This window comes from Myripristis murdjan, chromosome 6 (genome assembly GCF_902150065.1).
Source record: "Myripristis murdjan chromosome 6, fMyrMur1.1, whole genome shotgun sequence".
NCBI lineage: Eukaryota > Metazoa > Chordata > Actinopteri > Holocentriformes > Holocentridae > Myripristis > Myripristis murdjan.
In genome coordinates, this window is record NC_043985.1 from 19,664,090 (window position 1) to 19,680,829 (window position 16,740).

Genomic DNA, 16,740 nt, shown 5'->3' on the forward strand with positions numbered 1-16,740 from the left:
GACAGTTCACCCAGCAGTGTCAAAGTTGACATTGTCAAGATGCAGGATGCACGCAGCAAATTAGCCTACAGTTTGAAAGAGAGATGCAGTGGTAGGATGCGTCTTTGAAGATGCACTCAGGTTTTTCAAACTGTCTCTTAATTTGATGGACTTGCAGGTTTATTTGTGGAACATTCTACATTTTTAATGCTAGAACAATCAGTGGCTTAAATGGATAAATGAAGTAAGACAGCTGTGCATATGGAATAATATTTACTTGTATTAAAACAATGTACAAAATGTATTAATAATGGATAATAGTTATCATTTACAATCACACAAGTGTTGTAGCTCATGCAGTTTTGCTATAGTCTCTGACATCAATAATGCACATAGGCTATCCTGTTGCTATGTTAGAGAATAGAGCAGAGCATGCCTACTGCACAGTACTTAGAAACATTCATACGAGATTGAATAATTTTAGACAGTGACCACAGCAAGCAATTATTAATGTACAATATCTTCTTTCCCATCAGACATGGCCCGTTGCTTCAGTGGAGAAGAAAACTTTGATATTGTTATGTGAGACATTATTATTGTGAAGGCAAGGCCCAGGTATTAAACCATGTCTTTCTTGTACTTTTGTCTCTCTGCCACAAAGCTTGCTTTGATGGTTGTGTAGTTTTATGTTCATCCTGATGTCATCAAAGACAAAAGTGAGAGGGCCCGTCAAATCAATTACAAGATTTTGTTTTTCTTTTCTGGATGCTGTTAAGTTGTGGGGAAGGCTCGTACTGCAATCCCAGGAGGCTCCTTTGACTAGCTAGCAACATGCAGGCATATCAAAGCTTCTCCGTGGGAACATTTAACCTGAAACACTAGCAAGACACACGTTATTGTTGTGACTTTGATATGCATTGTTTGCTGCACGCTATATTGCAACTGAGCCTCTCGTTCTGCCGTGAGAAAGCATGTGATAGATACTGCGATCACTGTAGGACGGTGATCGTGTGCCCAGTTTGTAAACAGAGCTGCGTCTCTGTTCGAGGGCTGACCAGAGCTGGAGCTGGGCCAGATGGACTGTGAAGCCAGCAGGTGTGCTGTTTGCAGCAGTGTCGTGTGGACTGGCTGGCTGACGTCAGCAAGCTGCAAAGAAGGAGGGGAAGGGAGTCAGAGAGGAGAATGCTCCGGCTCAGTTGTGTGACTGTCTGGCATCCTGACTATCTCCTTGTCTAACACGGCCCTGGGAGGGAGGCAGGCCAGTCCACCTGACTAATCGTACCGTTGGAGTGTGTTCCTCATTTGCCATTTAGCTGTAACTTTGCCTTCCCTTCCAGGCTACCAGATTGCCAAACACCCAGGATTCCAGGACACCTAGACTGGGAATGAGCAGTTAGAGGCATAACTAGGTCATATATTCTCTCTCTCTCTCTCTCTCTCTCTCTCTCTCTCTCTCTCTCTCTCTCTCTCTCTCTCTCTCTCTCTCCCTCTCTCTCTCTCTCTCTCTTTCTCTCTCTCTCTCTTTCTCTCTCCCTCTTTCTGTCTCTCTCATTTTGCTCTCCTGTTTCAACAGTGTGCTGAGATTCTATCCCCACTAGACCTGTCTCCATTACACTGATCGTTTCCCTAAACTGGTTAATGGCTCCAAATTCAGATTTGCCCCTGGCTTAAGTTAGCCTCCTTTCTCTCACATCGAATCACATCTCAGCATCTTTGCCCCCGATGTTCCTGTCAACAAAGACACCTTCACCAGAGGGAACATTCAATGGCGTTTTAATGCAAAATAAAATAAAAACCAAGACTTTCAGTAGATAGCTTTCACATGGAGGGCAGAAAATGTCTCCATCTTGATAAAGCAGAGGCAGCCTAATGCACAACCTTAAGTTTTGCCGTAATGAATTATGGATCTTTCCAGTATATTCGGGAGATGAAAAGTGACTGCTCATCATTATACAGCTCTGTAGATTTAGCTCTTATCTAGATGCAGGTTGATGGAAGTCGCTGAAATCCTTCTTTGCTCCAGGCCTTTTCTGCTTTCTGGTCTGATGCTCTGTCACAGCAGAGTCAAACTGAGAGTTTAGTGGCTCTTCACATTTCTATGTCGCATCTGAATAGCAGCTAAACCACATAAAATAATGCTATTTTTTAAATCATATTCCTGATTATATTATTTGTCCAAAACCCGGCAAGGTACGTCCATACTCATGAATGCAGCATCTTGTAGAAATGGCAAAACTCTATTTCTGAGTTAGCTCTCATGCTTTTGTGTGATGTTCTTTTTTTTCTACATATGTCCCTGTAATGTTCATTCGCACAGACAGAATGCGCAAAAAGTGCTCATGCTTTTATGAAAACGCAGCGACATCGATGAAGTCTGTTCAGCTCCTGAAGCAAAGCTCGCACATTATTCTAATTTAGCTCTTTCAGATGCATTATTGATGAGCCTGAGACCTCTTCACTCAGGTTGTTTATCCCGTGTTTTCTGCCCTTTTAAAAGTTTTGTCTGCCGGCTTCTTCATCCACTGAAGCCTTGAAAACACCACTGTTGCACACTCGTGTCCTCAGATGCTATTATTTATTCAGGATCTCTCTTCTTAACAGGGCCTCTATGTCTGTTGTTTGTGTTGAAAAGGTATTGTGTATTTTTATATGGGTGTATTTTTATGTGCGTGGGGAGACAGGGCACAGAGAGGAAAAGAGCATTTACACACATAGGGAAAGTGGCGTCGGTCTGTGAAAGTATTGTGCAGCTTTTTAAGGAGATTTATATGTCCCAGCGTGTATTTCTTGGAAGAGTAGGATGTGCTTTTCAATCCCATATCTGTGTTGTAATCAATAGGTTTCCCAGTCCTTCTTTTTCAGATTACTTTCACTGGCATTTCCCCCCAAACTTTTTCCTGTTTTTTCTTGTGTTCATAATCACTGCCTGTGTTGAAATAGAACTTGCATTGTACTTATGAGGCACTCCGTCATCAGCGTAAATCTTTTCTCATTATGAAAACCCACCAGTGTTCTGTGTACGTGCTTCCAATTAATTAGGGATTTATTGAATGACTGTCAACACAGTGACGTGGCCCCCTCTTTTCCAGATACACAGTTAATTATAGCTTACACCCTGTGGAACATATGATTGCTCCTGCTGCTCTAATAGCTATTTTGTTTGAGGACACCACAATCACCAACAGCTTTTTGGGGGCATTTTTGTCCCATTCAGGGGAGGGAAGCTGAAGAAGATGTAGTGTTAAGAGATGAATTGGTATGCCGTGTTTGCTTCCATTGCATGTTGTGAAATTTAAGAACTTTCTGCCCTTCCAAGTAGTAGGCTAGAGCCATTATGTTTGCACCGGTGGGTGCTCCTGTATGGGATCTGCCTCTGTGCTGAAGAGGCCAGGGGATGGTAGTTTAGGGGGGGTGGCTTACTTTGAGGCACGGTGCCAGGGTCTCAGCTGTTGCTACGGTGACTCCACAGTTACTCTGACAAAATGTGAGATCACTCTGCTCAGGATATCCCCTTCCAAAAGCCTTGACAAAGGCTGGGCCATTAGGACTCACAGAATAGAAGAGGAATGTGATTTATTCCTTGAATGCTATTGGAGGGTACCAGCGATGAGGTGACTAATGTCACACCCACCTCAACCAGTGCCATCCCCAGACTGTCCCGCTCTTGTCCTGACCCAGAGTCAGTCTGGCTCTTGCCATAATTCCCATTCTCACAGGAGATATCCAAGCCTGTCTTTCTGTTTTTTTTTTCTGCATCTGTATAACTAAATATCTTCATTGCAGACATCAAGGCCACATCCACACAGTGGTGATTTTTTTTCTTTTTCTTTCCATTGTGGGCTCTTGTAATAGCTATGCCTAAACCAAAGCAGCATTTTTGCCACTAAAAAAAAAAAAAAAAATTTGAAAAATGATTTCCACAGTGATTTTTTTTTTTTCAAACGCTGCTCAAACTTCACTTCATTGCAGCTGTTAATAGCAGATACACTGACCTTACAAAGCTGTGACTTTCATAATGGCAGCCATTCTCCATTATTTTCAACAATTTGTATGATTTGTAACTTTAAATAGGAGCTTTACCTCCTTATTTGTCCATATGAATGACCCGCATAGTTTTGGACTTTATGTTTATGTATTTGCATTTGGTACTCAGTGATGTCAACAAATCTGCACCAGTCACACTTTAGCAACTTTGCAAATGGTTGTATAGCAGAGACTTGTGTGTTTTTGGGCTATATTTTAATGATCTAAGTGCATGGGCTGAAGAACATGTGCATTTAGGGCGTGTCCAAATCAACTTTTCCTTTTTTAATGGCTGAAAAAAGGGCCTTTGCACCAGACGCATGGTTTAAAAGGGTTGTACTTAGATTCTTAATTAATCCATGGGTGTGTTTTGCAATAATCCGATCAGGGTGGCATCTCCCATTCCCTTTGAAAGCTAGGTGTGCTTGCACCTTGGCAAATTTCTGTTATAATGGTGCATTTGCCAGGTAAGAAGACACACTTCTCAGCAAAGGGAACAGATCAGCTTGTGCATGAAGTGAAGGTGCAAGCAGACCATCTATGGCAACAGCAGGATTCGATCAGAGCTCCCTGAGGTGAAACAGGTGTGTGTGTGTGTGTGTGTGTGTGTGTGTGTATGTAACAAGCAGTGTTGTCCACCTGCCTATGATGTGCCCTTAAAACAACAGCAAAATAATTTGCCGTTGACATCAGACCTGTTTTTTGTTGGTCAGTTGCTCGGTCAATTTCACCTGCCCCAAGATAGCAGTGCACACAATGACCACACCTCATTTTAAGACCATGGTGCACAGATGGGTACAAGTGCATTTTCCATTTGCACAATGTCGGCAGTGGACGGCAAAATGACAACTGCATTAGTTGGAAACTAGCTAAGACACGTGCTTTGCACTTGGTGTTAGAAATGGCCCTTTGTGTTCTCATGTGCATTGAAACATTTGATTTTTTTTGTTTCTAACAGTGGAAGAAGAAAAAATGTTGCTTTTTGAAAAATATCAGTCTGTGAAGCTCTGGACCAAAAAAGACAGTAAATGGTAAATGGACTACTTATAGAGTGCTTTTCTGCTCTACTGACCACTCAAAGTGCTTTACAATGTTTGCCTCACATTCACCCATTCACACACACACTGATGGCAGAGGCTACCGTGCAAGGAGCCAAGCTGCCCATCAGGATTGGAGCGGGGGATCGAACAGGGAATCCTCTGATTCTCTGATTACTAGATAACTGCTCCAGCCTGTAGTATCCTAGACACCTTAGCAGTGAGTTTGAGATGAGCTTTTTTCCTATTCAAATCAGTGTGACTCTTTAAAGCCCCTGGGGACTGCAGGGCCTCTCTGTCTGTCTGTCTGTCTGTCTGTCTCTCTCTCTCTCTCTCTCTCTCCCTCTCTCTTTCTCTGTCTGTGTCTCTCTCCTTCTGTCAGGGTCTTGATGTCATGTGCTAGTTCTGCCAGGTATATGACAGCCAGGGTTGAAGGAGAGTCAGACACTGTGTGTATATGAGCATTCATTTTAGCATGTGCCTGTGTGTATATGTGTTTGTGTGTGTGTTAAGAGCTCACGACGGCTGATACACTGTTGCTATGCTGCGTATGAATGATTAAAATGTGTGCTAGGTCTGAATGTTTGATGAGGAGTAACCTCAAGAGGACACAGCGTGTGTTTACCAGCGTCACGGCGCACCAGCACCACGATTGGCTGGGCCCGTGGCACATGGCTGGTTGTGATAAGGATTACATCACTCTAGTGTCTCCACAGCAGAGTGGTGAGAGGACGGCTTCAGCGTGCAGCCCTCTCCCGCCCCGTTCATGGGGGTTTTGGTCTGTGGAAGCGGCCACGTGCCAGCTACACACTCCGCTATGTCGGGGTGATAATGAAAGAGCTGATGTATCGTCCTGAGGTTGTGAGGGCTGCTGCTGTGTTGCTGGCTTTGGATGGGGGTCCCTAACCTTTCCCTTGTGTTTCATTTCTGTCATTCTCACAGCTCTGGTATTCCAGTGGGGTACTGGAGAGAAATTAAACTCTGACTGCCCTGCGTTGGCTTCCCAGGATTTATGAAACAGCTTAGTGGAAGATGAGCTGCCAAATGACTCTTTGAAACACATGCATTCATTTATTCTGTGTCTCTCTCAAAGAAATGTTATCGGCACTGTGTCTTTGTTGCACTGTGTCATCAGGCCGAGGCCACTAGACGTGGGTGCTCTTTTGTGTTTGTTTTGGATGGTCACACCAAATACCCTTCTCATATTTCCCAGTGTGTTTGTGTGCATGTGTGTGTGTGGGTTTGTGGCCGGGATGGACAGCAGGCAGGCCGTCTGTCATTGCGTCAGTAGCAGTCTGCCGTGTCCTCCATTGTCCCGTCTGGGCTGTATTGTGTGACAAAGGGAAACAGAGCGGAGCCTGAGGTTATGCTCCAGCTGGGGGCATGAATATTAAAACTCCTGGTCAGAGCAACACATCGCTGTCGGCAGAGAGAAGATTGGAGGACGCTGTCACAGAGCTGATGATCCTGCGCCGCTACACAGCTCAACTTGAGCCACGGTTCGTTGTAACAGCTGAGAGCCTCCGGCTATAATAATGTAAACAGACTGCGCAGCTTATTGGTTATATTTATATACTTCACTGCCCTCATAAATGACTTAACATGGTGCAGCGGGGACAGGCAACAGGGATCCTTGACTCACTCACATGAGTAAAAAAAACTAAAAACAAAGTGGTGTTGAGCTTTGATCAAATACACTTATAATCAAGGGTGCTTGTAACCTGCTTAGCTGATCGCCAAATGTAGTGCACCACCTCAAGACAGATAGCTAACTAGATATGAGCTGCCTTCAAAAGCTGAGCTTAAAAAGTTTGTGGACATACTTTGGTGTCAAGCAGAATTATAATTGCTGTGTTCAATCTGTGTCAGCATTTAGAAAGACAAGGGAAGTGCCTTGTTTAATATTGGATTTTAGTTTGTGTTTTATAGTGACGTAATCTGTGCGCAGAGCCTTTCTCCTCTGTTGTGGATCTACACTCATGCTGTGGGATTTGTGACCTTAGCCTAAGCAGTGCAACATTTTATTTTTTATTGAATTAAGTTATAAACCACAGTATATATGGACTAGAGTGTTTAAAAATTAATGACTGCAGAAGAGGGAACATAAAATATCAATGCACAGGCTTTCTTTTCAGTTTAATTTGTAGCTCAGGGATTCTCCACAACCTTGTGTTGGAAACTGTTTGAACCATCTCTGCAGAAAAAATAATTTGTTGCCCTGCAATTTGGAAATTGAAGTCAAATTAAATCAAAATATTTAAAGTTGCAGCTCTAACAGTGGCCAGTGTGCTGTGACGATGCTTTTTAATGAGCAGATGTCACAATGCCACCGTCCGTATCCTTATCCTGGGCCTTACCTCTCCTCCTCTCCCTCTCTGCCTCCTCCTCATCTCTCTGCTCCTGTTTGTTTTTTGGGCCTCAGGCTCTCTGGTGCACAAGAGAATCCAGCCTTTGTCTCGCTCTACAGTTCAAGGCCCTGTGCCTCTGTGGACTAATGAGGAAACACAAGGAAATGCTGGTACCACTACACTCACAGTGGCAAACAGTATTACTGCACTGTGTCTTATCCATGCTTGCATGACTGCAGACTTGAATTTGTTACTCTATATGTGTGCAGGTAGGATTCACATCATAATATCAATTATATTCAAAAAATATGTATATTATTTTTTGTCTGTAATTGTGTTGTACTTTTATCACAATTTAGCAGAGCAGAATTCATAATGAATACAATGATGTTGTTAAGTATGAATTTTCAGTTTGGTTCAGTTCAGTTCATTGAGTTTGGTTGGCATAAATTAGAACATCTTGCCAAATATATTTGTTACATAATATAAATAACATTATTTTGGCTGTTTTGGGTTTTCTCTGCAGGCCAAAGGTATCTTTGTGTCAGATTAATACGATTATGGGAGTCATCAGTGCAAGGCCAGGTGTTGAGCTGACATGGTTTGACAGCTCTGACAGGCCAGCTATCAGAGCTGTGAGCGAGATAGAGAGACACAAATATTAAACATTTTTCTGAGTCATTTGAGTTTCATGTCATTTCACATCATTGTTACAGCAGGATGAGGAGGGAGGATGTAGACTTGAAGGATATCAGTTAGAGAAACCCTGTTTTATTTGATAGGGTGACTGGAGGGTTTGCTTGAAAATTTGTGAAGGCTTTTTATTTATGTGTACTGGTGCAGCATGAGGTCACTTTTAAAGATACACTGTTACAGGGAAGTAAAACTCATGGGCATTCACTTCATGGGGACTTTAAAGACAAGTCAGGAGAGAGAGGGAGTGGGGCATGGTGTGTGTGTATGAGAGAGAGAGCTGAATGTCAGTGAAGATGCTCTCCACACATAGGATATATACTGTGTGCCCTCTCTTCGCTTTCATCCTCCTCTCATTTCATCCGCCTGGTATTTATTTATTTTTTATTTTATTCAATTTATAAAGGACAGTGTGCACTTTCATTAGCTATTCAAGGAATAAAAAGATGAGTGCACCAGATTTAGCAAGAAAGCTAATTTCCATCTGTAGTCCTTACAAATAACATTAAAACAATCAACACAGTAAAACAAACATTAAAATTATCAACACAGTAAAACAAACATTAAAACAAACAGACCTGCACCTCTACCTCACATACCAATACACACAACATAAACACTACAGGCAGGCCATACAAACATAAATAAACAACCTAACCATTCCTAATGTAAAGTGCAGTGTAAAAAATGCCAGTGTCCTCATCTGCTCCACAGGTCACCTCTCTCTGTATCATCAAGCCTCATGGTTCCACTCCGCTGCCGGATTTCTTGAGCTAATGATTGCCATCTCATTCCTCCCCACTTCTGCCATTGCCTTCATCCTCCATCCGTTTGCCTGTACCCTGCAGATCCTGTTTGCTTCTGTCCCTGCATGCTCTGTGGGATCTCTCCTCTGTAATGGTTTCAGTGTGGGCACTGCTGTTCATAGAGGAGGAAGTTAAGACAGATGATTTGCTGTTACCATGTCAGTGCCGGATATCTGAATATTGTTGATGGGTTTGTGACAAGAACTAATTTCTTACAGTTTGCCTGCCACTTCATAAACCCCCGCTTTGCCTACCTCGTTACACAAGCACTTGCTATGCTGTGGCCTATCATGTAAACAAGAAATAATTTGCACGCAGATTCGCCGCTCCATTTCTGTCGATTTTGACCAGCTAGTTCTTTTCCAAGTGTAGTGCGCATTATGGGATTCTCACTCTGATGCTGCGGAAAAAATATCATACTGTAGCTCACCACTGAGGATGAGCTGCTGCTTTCAAAGGGCAAGTCAAAGCCTATTCTGGGGTTCATCACAGCTTCTCAACCGGCTCTGCCTGTACAAACTGGATTTGTGGCTCAATGGAGTTTTATTAAGTTGGAGAGGCAGCTCGATTCATGGGTCCTGTTCCTCTGTAGGATTTGGCTTCCAGAGATGGAGGCAGTGGTTACCATTATGACTAGAATCATCAGAAAAATATAATCTGTAACTTCTAATTTGTCCTCTTCATCTTCTTTCATGCTGGTGAAAAGCTGTCAGGTCCTCCAGTGTCTGTGCTGGACATAGCTAGTCTCTCTGTCTCTCTCTGTCTGTCTCTCTTACTTATATGTATGTATGCATGTATGTATGTATCTATCTATCTATCTGTAAATAGAAAAAAAAAAAAAAAAAAAAAATATATATATATATATATATATATATATATATATATGTGTGTGTACTGTTTTGACTTCACTTTGTACATGTCCCTATTCCAGACAGTGAGTCATGTCTAAATAAAGCCTAAGTACAAAGCATGCAGACAGGTTGACGAAATGGTATAATGCATACGATGTGTAATATAAGCAACTTTGAATGTTGTATGATACTTGCTGCCAGATGTGCCATTTGTGCTGGCTGAAACACCTCAAAAATGGCTATTATCTCATATTTTTCAGTTAAGAGAAAAAAAAAATTAAAAAAAATAAGAGACCATTCCAGATGCACCAAACGTTCTTAACCATCCAAATCTGCTCTTATCCAGGTGTGCTGAATGATGAGCCCCACCTGTCCGAGAACTGGTGTGTATTTTAGCATTTGTTGTTAGCATAAGGTAGCGCCTCCTAAACACTACATAAGGGCAGCTTTCTAAGAAGAAAAAAAAAAAAAAAAAAAACTTCAGCAGCTGAAATCAGAGGTGATTGTGATGTTGTGTTTTGTCTTATCTTGGTAAGAGTGTTCTTGACCAATTGTAAAAGAAAAAAAAATTGAAAATATTGTTGAATCCCAGAGAAGAGTAGGTGCTATCAAAATAAGAATAAATGCAAACAAAAAATATAATAATTTGTTGACGTAATGCTTTGTGCATCTGAGGGCTGTGCTACGAAGGAGGCTCAACATACCCAGGCTTTGTGTTCACTATCAGGCTCAACAAAACCTAAAGCTCCAGTCAAAGTTAAGTGGTATCACGACGGTGGTTATCATCAAGGTTTGTTGAGTCCGGCTGTCAGCTTTGTGCTGTGTGCGCGTTCACATAAAAGGGGGCGTTTTGGCGTCATGATTCTACTTCCGCGAAAAATGGACCGTTCACGGGCTGCATATTTCACGCAAGAGGAGCAGCTATGAAAAGGTGTGAAAATTTCAAAAATAAAATTAACGCTAAGAGCAACACTGTGGCCGCAAATAAGGCGAGAGAGGAGAGCTGGCAATTCATTTCAAAGGAAGCACAAAGGTTGGGGATTCTGTCACTGTTATAGCCATTTTAAACAATTGCTGCAATTCATTCAGTGTTATGAATTTTAGTTTAGAAATATGTAACTTCAGTAGCTTTATGGGAGTGTTGCCTTGGAATTGGAGGTAAAGCCTGAGGTTAAGTCAGGTGACTGAAGGTGTGTGTGGGTGAGTCTAGTAGTGTCGGACGGAGCAGGCGGTGGTTACCATGGTTACATGACGATTTTTGACAACTATTTACGCTGCTTAGAGCTACTTGTCAGTGGTTTCAGATAATTGTTCGTTACATTTGAAGTTTAACTAGAATTGTGGAATCATTTCTGTTGATGTTTGTTTGCTCCTTTTTTGTTAAATCTGTTTTTCTAAATCGGAATAAGTGGCGTTTGGAGTGCGTTTGAATCACCACGGGCTGCTCCCATCCAATCATCACCTTCGGATGCCGTGACAGTCACCGTTGTAATATAAAGGGTTTCCTTTTTTTTTTTTTTTTTTTTTTTTAAAAAGTAGGCTAGTCTACTATAACAAAGTCTGTGATACAACAGAATATTTCTACCAAATGTGAAGTCTGTGCACCACTAATAGTATACCTGCATTGTGCATTTGTGCCACCATTCACTGGACAAAAATTACTTTGTGATTTCACCTGGGTGAGATAGCGCCGCTTTTATAGCCGGGCGGGGTTAAACTTAGCTCATAACCTGGTCGGGACCAGGTTATGAGCTAAGCATAAGTTACCATGGTGATCTAGCCGAGTTAAAATAGAGCCACCTTCGTGATACAGGAAAGCCTGGCTTTAGACTCAACATACCTCGCTAACCCACTAAACCTGCTTTGTAGTACACCCCTCTGGTCCATTGTGTCTTGGGTTGAGGAGGAACAGTGTGAAAACAAAGTGCATCCAGTCAGCAAGGTCAGAGCAGTGAACACAACGCCTTGGTGGAGAACAGGCGGCGAGCTTATAAGGCTTGTCATGACCAACAGCAGAAGTCAAGAAGCATCACCAGATCCGGTGAATCCAGGTTTCTGCAACATGCTGATGGTAACGTTAGGATTTCGCATAGAACAGAGAGAATTCATGCTGATGTCACATGTTGGAAATATTTTTGGCACACATTAGGCCCCTTGGAGCCAAGTTATCATCTTTTGAACACCAGAGTGTATTAAAACTTCTTGCTGACCAAGTGCATCCCTTCTTGTCATGGTTCAGCCTTTTTCTAATTCCTGCAGTGAAAGGCTGCAGCCAGCAATTATTTTCACTCACACTTAAGCTATTGATCATTCTTGTGATTAATGGAGTAATCATTTAGTCTGTAAAGTGTAAAAAAATACTGACAAATTCTCATTGGAAGTCAGCAGAATCCAAAGTGGTGTCTTTAAATGACTTCAGACTTAGTATGACCAGCAGCCAAAATAAATAAATGAATAAATAAAATAAAAAATGTTGATTTGCTAATGACATGAACAGAAAAAAGTAATCAAATCTTAGCATCGTAGCAGGAATGTTTGGGATTTTACTTATTAAATGACCAAAATTGTTAATCAACCCTCAAACTGTAATTGAGTAATCTACTGATTATTTCAGCTCTGCAGGTCATGTCACAAAGCAAGATGGTTGCGGGATGCTTAGGGGTGAGGAGGAATGCAATGTTTACAGCAGTAGCCTACCAGTGAAAAAAATTAGATTGGGAATAATTCATAATTTTCATTTGTAATGAAATGTAGGAGGAAAGAAACACTAAGAGCACGCTTGGGTGCTATGCTGTGTTTGACGATCACAGTAACTACCCCCTCTGAAATCATGGAAACTGGCAGAATGTGCTTTTCAGGCTCATGTTGTTTACCACGATGGAGGGTGGCTGATCTTGAGCAACACAGAGTTGGCCTCTGCAGAAAAGCCACTCTCACAAATGAGTGTGCAGCTCGAAGAGAAATGCAAGATCCTGTCATCATTGTCCAGATGTCGGCCCGGAGCTGTGAGGAGGGCCACTTGAACTGCACCGAGAGCACGAGGGTCTGCTCATTCTCTGAGGATCTCACTTTCGCTCTCATTTGCCGTCTTTTATCTCCGGGTTCAAAAGAGTGACAAAGCTCCCTTTCTCTCAGGTGTGCCACGGCATACAGTTTAACAAATCCTCTTATGAAGAGAGAGAGAGAGAGAGAGAGAGAGAGAGAGAGAGAGAGAGAGAGAGAGAGAGAGAGAGAGAGAGAGAGAGAGAGAGAGAGAGAGAGGAGAGAGAGAGAGAGAGAGAGAGAGAGGAGAGAGAGAGAGAGAGAGAGAGAGAGAGAGAGAGAGAGAGAGAGAGAGAGAGAGAGAGAGAGAGAGAGAGAGAGAGAGAGAGAGAGAGAGGTGTGCGTGCACTGGTGCAGCACGACGTTGAGACGAGGTGGGACGATTGTTTTGGTATTCAGAGTTGAAAAATCTCCCCTGAATGTTTAATTCATCTACGTCTAATTTGCCACCCACATCTGGTAATTTTTCTCGCGAGTAGGGTTTTGTTTTCCACTGGGTAGAAAGATGACAGGCGCTGAGTTGCCTTGTGAGAGTCATTATTTGTGTGTGTGTGTGTGTGTGTGTGTCTGTACTGTGTGTGTGTATTTTATATATTTGCATGTCATATCAGCAGTCGTTCCATCTTGCAGTCGAATAAAGACTGCTGTGGCGACTGGACGGCGTCTGTTGTTGCACGTGTGGCTGGGCCTGCAGATTACACTTACAACACCTATTCATTCATGCAATCACTCTCCTTTTCCTTTGTGTGTGTGTCAGCCCAGCAGTCAGAGATGAGTGTCTCTGGAGAGGAGATAGACAAACACACACACACACACAGGAGACAAAGAGGCCCGCCAGTGGAAATACACATCAAGCCACAACCACAAAACCAGCTGGCCACTGTAGGGGTGGGCTTGATTCAGCAAGTGCTTTCTCATCAAAAAATAACAAAAAAGCTAAAGATCATATTGTCATGAAAAGGCTCTTATATCCAGTCTATAATGAATTCTGTTATTTATTGGATTTGATAAATGTGAATGAGGCTCTGTCACCAATAGTGAATTAGTTTCGTTTTGCATTTTGTGTTTGTGGTAGTTTTTTTCATGCTTGCCAGAAAGGCACTCATCTGTGTGCTGATGTTGCTAGGAGATTGTTGGATTTTCAGTAGGTCATTAGTGAATGGCGTATGTATGAAATGGCTATTTTACTTTCCCCACTGAAGAGTTAATTTTCAAAAAACATATTTTTCCAGTTGAATTAATATCTAGAAACCACATTTCCCCCCCAAATAATATCAAGAAAAAACATTCACATTCACCATTTTGGCTTGACAAGACGTGAAGCATTGCACAGTACATTCATTTTTCTTTTTTTTCCAGAAGTGTTTGTCATCTGTTTTTGAAAAAAAAAAAAAAAAAAAATTCCAAACAATTCAAATTGTTTGTGGTAATTTTGCTTTCTAGTAGAAAATTTGTTTCAAATTCCCGGATTAAGGTAAAACCAGATGTTTTACGACACCAGATTGCAGCAGTTACATTTTTGTCAGTTTATACTCATTGTTATGCTTTTAGATTGCTTTTCGAAACTTGAAAATGTGGCGACTTTTGTTCTGTTTGCTTTTGTTTGTGTTCAGCTTTGTTACCTTCAGCCGTAGCCAACAATCACCATTGTTGGCTGCCTGCTTTGTCTCTGCGGTAATCTGGACGGCTTAAGATGGTTTTCCCTTGTTTTATTCCTCCTGAGGAACACAGGCTGCACGTTTCAGTTCTCTGATATTAAATATCTGCTGTTCTTTACTTGTAGATTTAGTAATGTCCAGGGACTTTTTAATCAACATACAACAGCATCATTCACCACTGAAAGGGAGCAATGTGTAATCTGCTCTGTCTCGGTGGTTCTCGGTCCTGGTCCTCCGGACCCAGAGTACTGCAGGTTTTCAGTCCAGCTGCTGGAAGTTAATTGTGTTTAACTGGTGATGTAAATTAGTCCTTGATTAGATGGTTAGATTGAAAACAAGGAGGGCTCTGAGTCCCAAGGAGGTGGATCAAGAGCCATTACTATTTCTGCCACAGATCAGTTCAGGTGAGACATTGTGATCTTTCCTGGTTTGTTAAGGTGTGACTTTCCATCTCCTGCCCTCTCCTGTCCTCGCCTCTCCTCTCCTCTCCATCTGTCTCAGCCTGCACTCTTTGTCCTCTGAGGTTTCACCAGGAGGACTGTGGGGGTGAGCTGGTGGGGTGGGAGCAAAAGAGAGTGCCCTCTGTCTGCATTGGCCTGCACGCCTCACTGGCTAACAGTGGTAAGGACATAGAGGACTCAATTGCAGGTTCATTTAGCTCAGAAAATTTGGTTTACTGCACTGTAATTTTTATAGTCGTAACAGGGAATATTCACATATCACAAAAAATTACATTTGGAACACAGTAAGTTCTGAACAACTGGGAAATGTCTGGAGAAAAATGTTAGTGATGCACTCATGGCGAGTTGGAGCTTCATAATTTCAAGAATTTTGAGAAGCAAGCCTCAGTGTTCAGGCTTTGGCTTCGGGTTTTAACAGCAGTGCATGTATATGTTTGTCAGTGTGCATGTCTCTCTGGGGGCGTTTGTATCATGACTGACTGAATAGAGCATCTGATGTCTTCTGAGCAGCCAGATGCACTCTCCCTCCTCTCTGGTGTAAAAACAGAGTTGCCGCTCTTAAGGCTTCCAGTTCTTGTCTTTTCTTTATTTTGAGATTTCCAGGTGAGCACTGAAATGAAATGTATAATTCTGGGTTATCGGAGGTCTTGATTAACAGTCAAATGTAAGATTATTGGGATTATGATGGCAACGTTGACTTGGATTAAGAAGTGGATATGGAATAAGACACAGTGGGAAGATACTTTGAATAAGAATGCACTTAAGATGAAAACTAAGCTGCCTGCATGTCTCTGCTCCGACTCATTCAAAATTGTAACTATTAGAATCAAAATTATTGTAGTTTTTGGAATTATTGTGGTATTGTTAATATGTCCTGAAGATGTTAAATGATATTAATGCTAAATCATCAAGATATGAATTATTATGAATTGAATTATGAAAATTATGAACTGTTTAAACTGCATTAAAATAATTGCACAACCAACATTTGTATAAACACAGAGGGGTCCTTTTAGTCCAGTAATTTTAGGCCAAAATTGGGGTCAACCTAGGACAAATTGCAAGAGAAGCAAACTCAACTGATTTTGTATCCTCAGTATGTTGTAAGTGAGGGGAAAAAGTCCCAAGAAATCCCATTGGTGGAAAGTTTTGAAAATCACCTATATATGACCATATAATACCAAAAAACACTGTTTTTAACACACAGGTGAAAGGGGTTCAAAATTTTACTTTCAGATATCACTATAAAAATTCACAAGTTGATTACACACACAAAGACAAGAAAAAAAGTCAGTTACAAGTTCTTTGAATTATTCTGTTTACACATGCATATCACATATTATCTGATTTGATATGAGCTAATGAGGAATGTAAAGAATAAATGCCAGAACAGACATTTAAACAGTGAATTAAAAGGTTACTATTTATATACTAACCTTGAATTAAAAGGTTACTATATAACAGAGAATTAAAAGGTTACTATATAAATAGTACAAATATACAAATATAATCAGTTGAGTTTGTTTCTCTTGCAATTTGTCCTAGGTTTTTTCATAAAATGACTGGACTATTTTGAGAAGATTACCAGTAGTTTATCTCTAACTGGAACACATTAATAACTAATTGAATGACTGCTGGGTTTAACTGAAGCAAATATATTGGGTGGGTTATGTTGGCTAATGGAGCCTGCAGACACACGGCACTTGAGAATACATGTCACGTTAGGGCTGGGCAATATATCGATATTATATTGATATCATGATTTCAGGCTGGATATGTATTTTAGATATCGTAATACTGTGATTTGGCATGAGTGTTGTCGTTTCCTGGTTTTAAAGGCTG

General features: G+C 41.5%; 1 protein-coding gene across 2 annotated transcripts in view; it reads left to right on the forward strand.

Moving 5' to 3' along the window:
• The window catches only part of frmd5a (FERM domain containing 5a), a 72,730-nt gene that overhangs the window by 664 nt on the left and 55,326 nt on the right, over positions 1-16,740 (forward strand). The window lies entirely within an intron of this gene.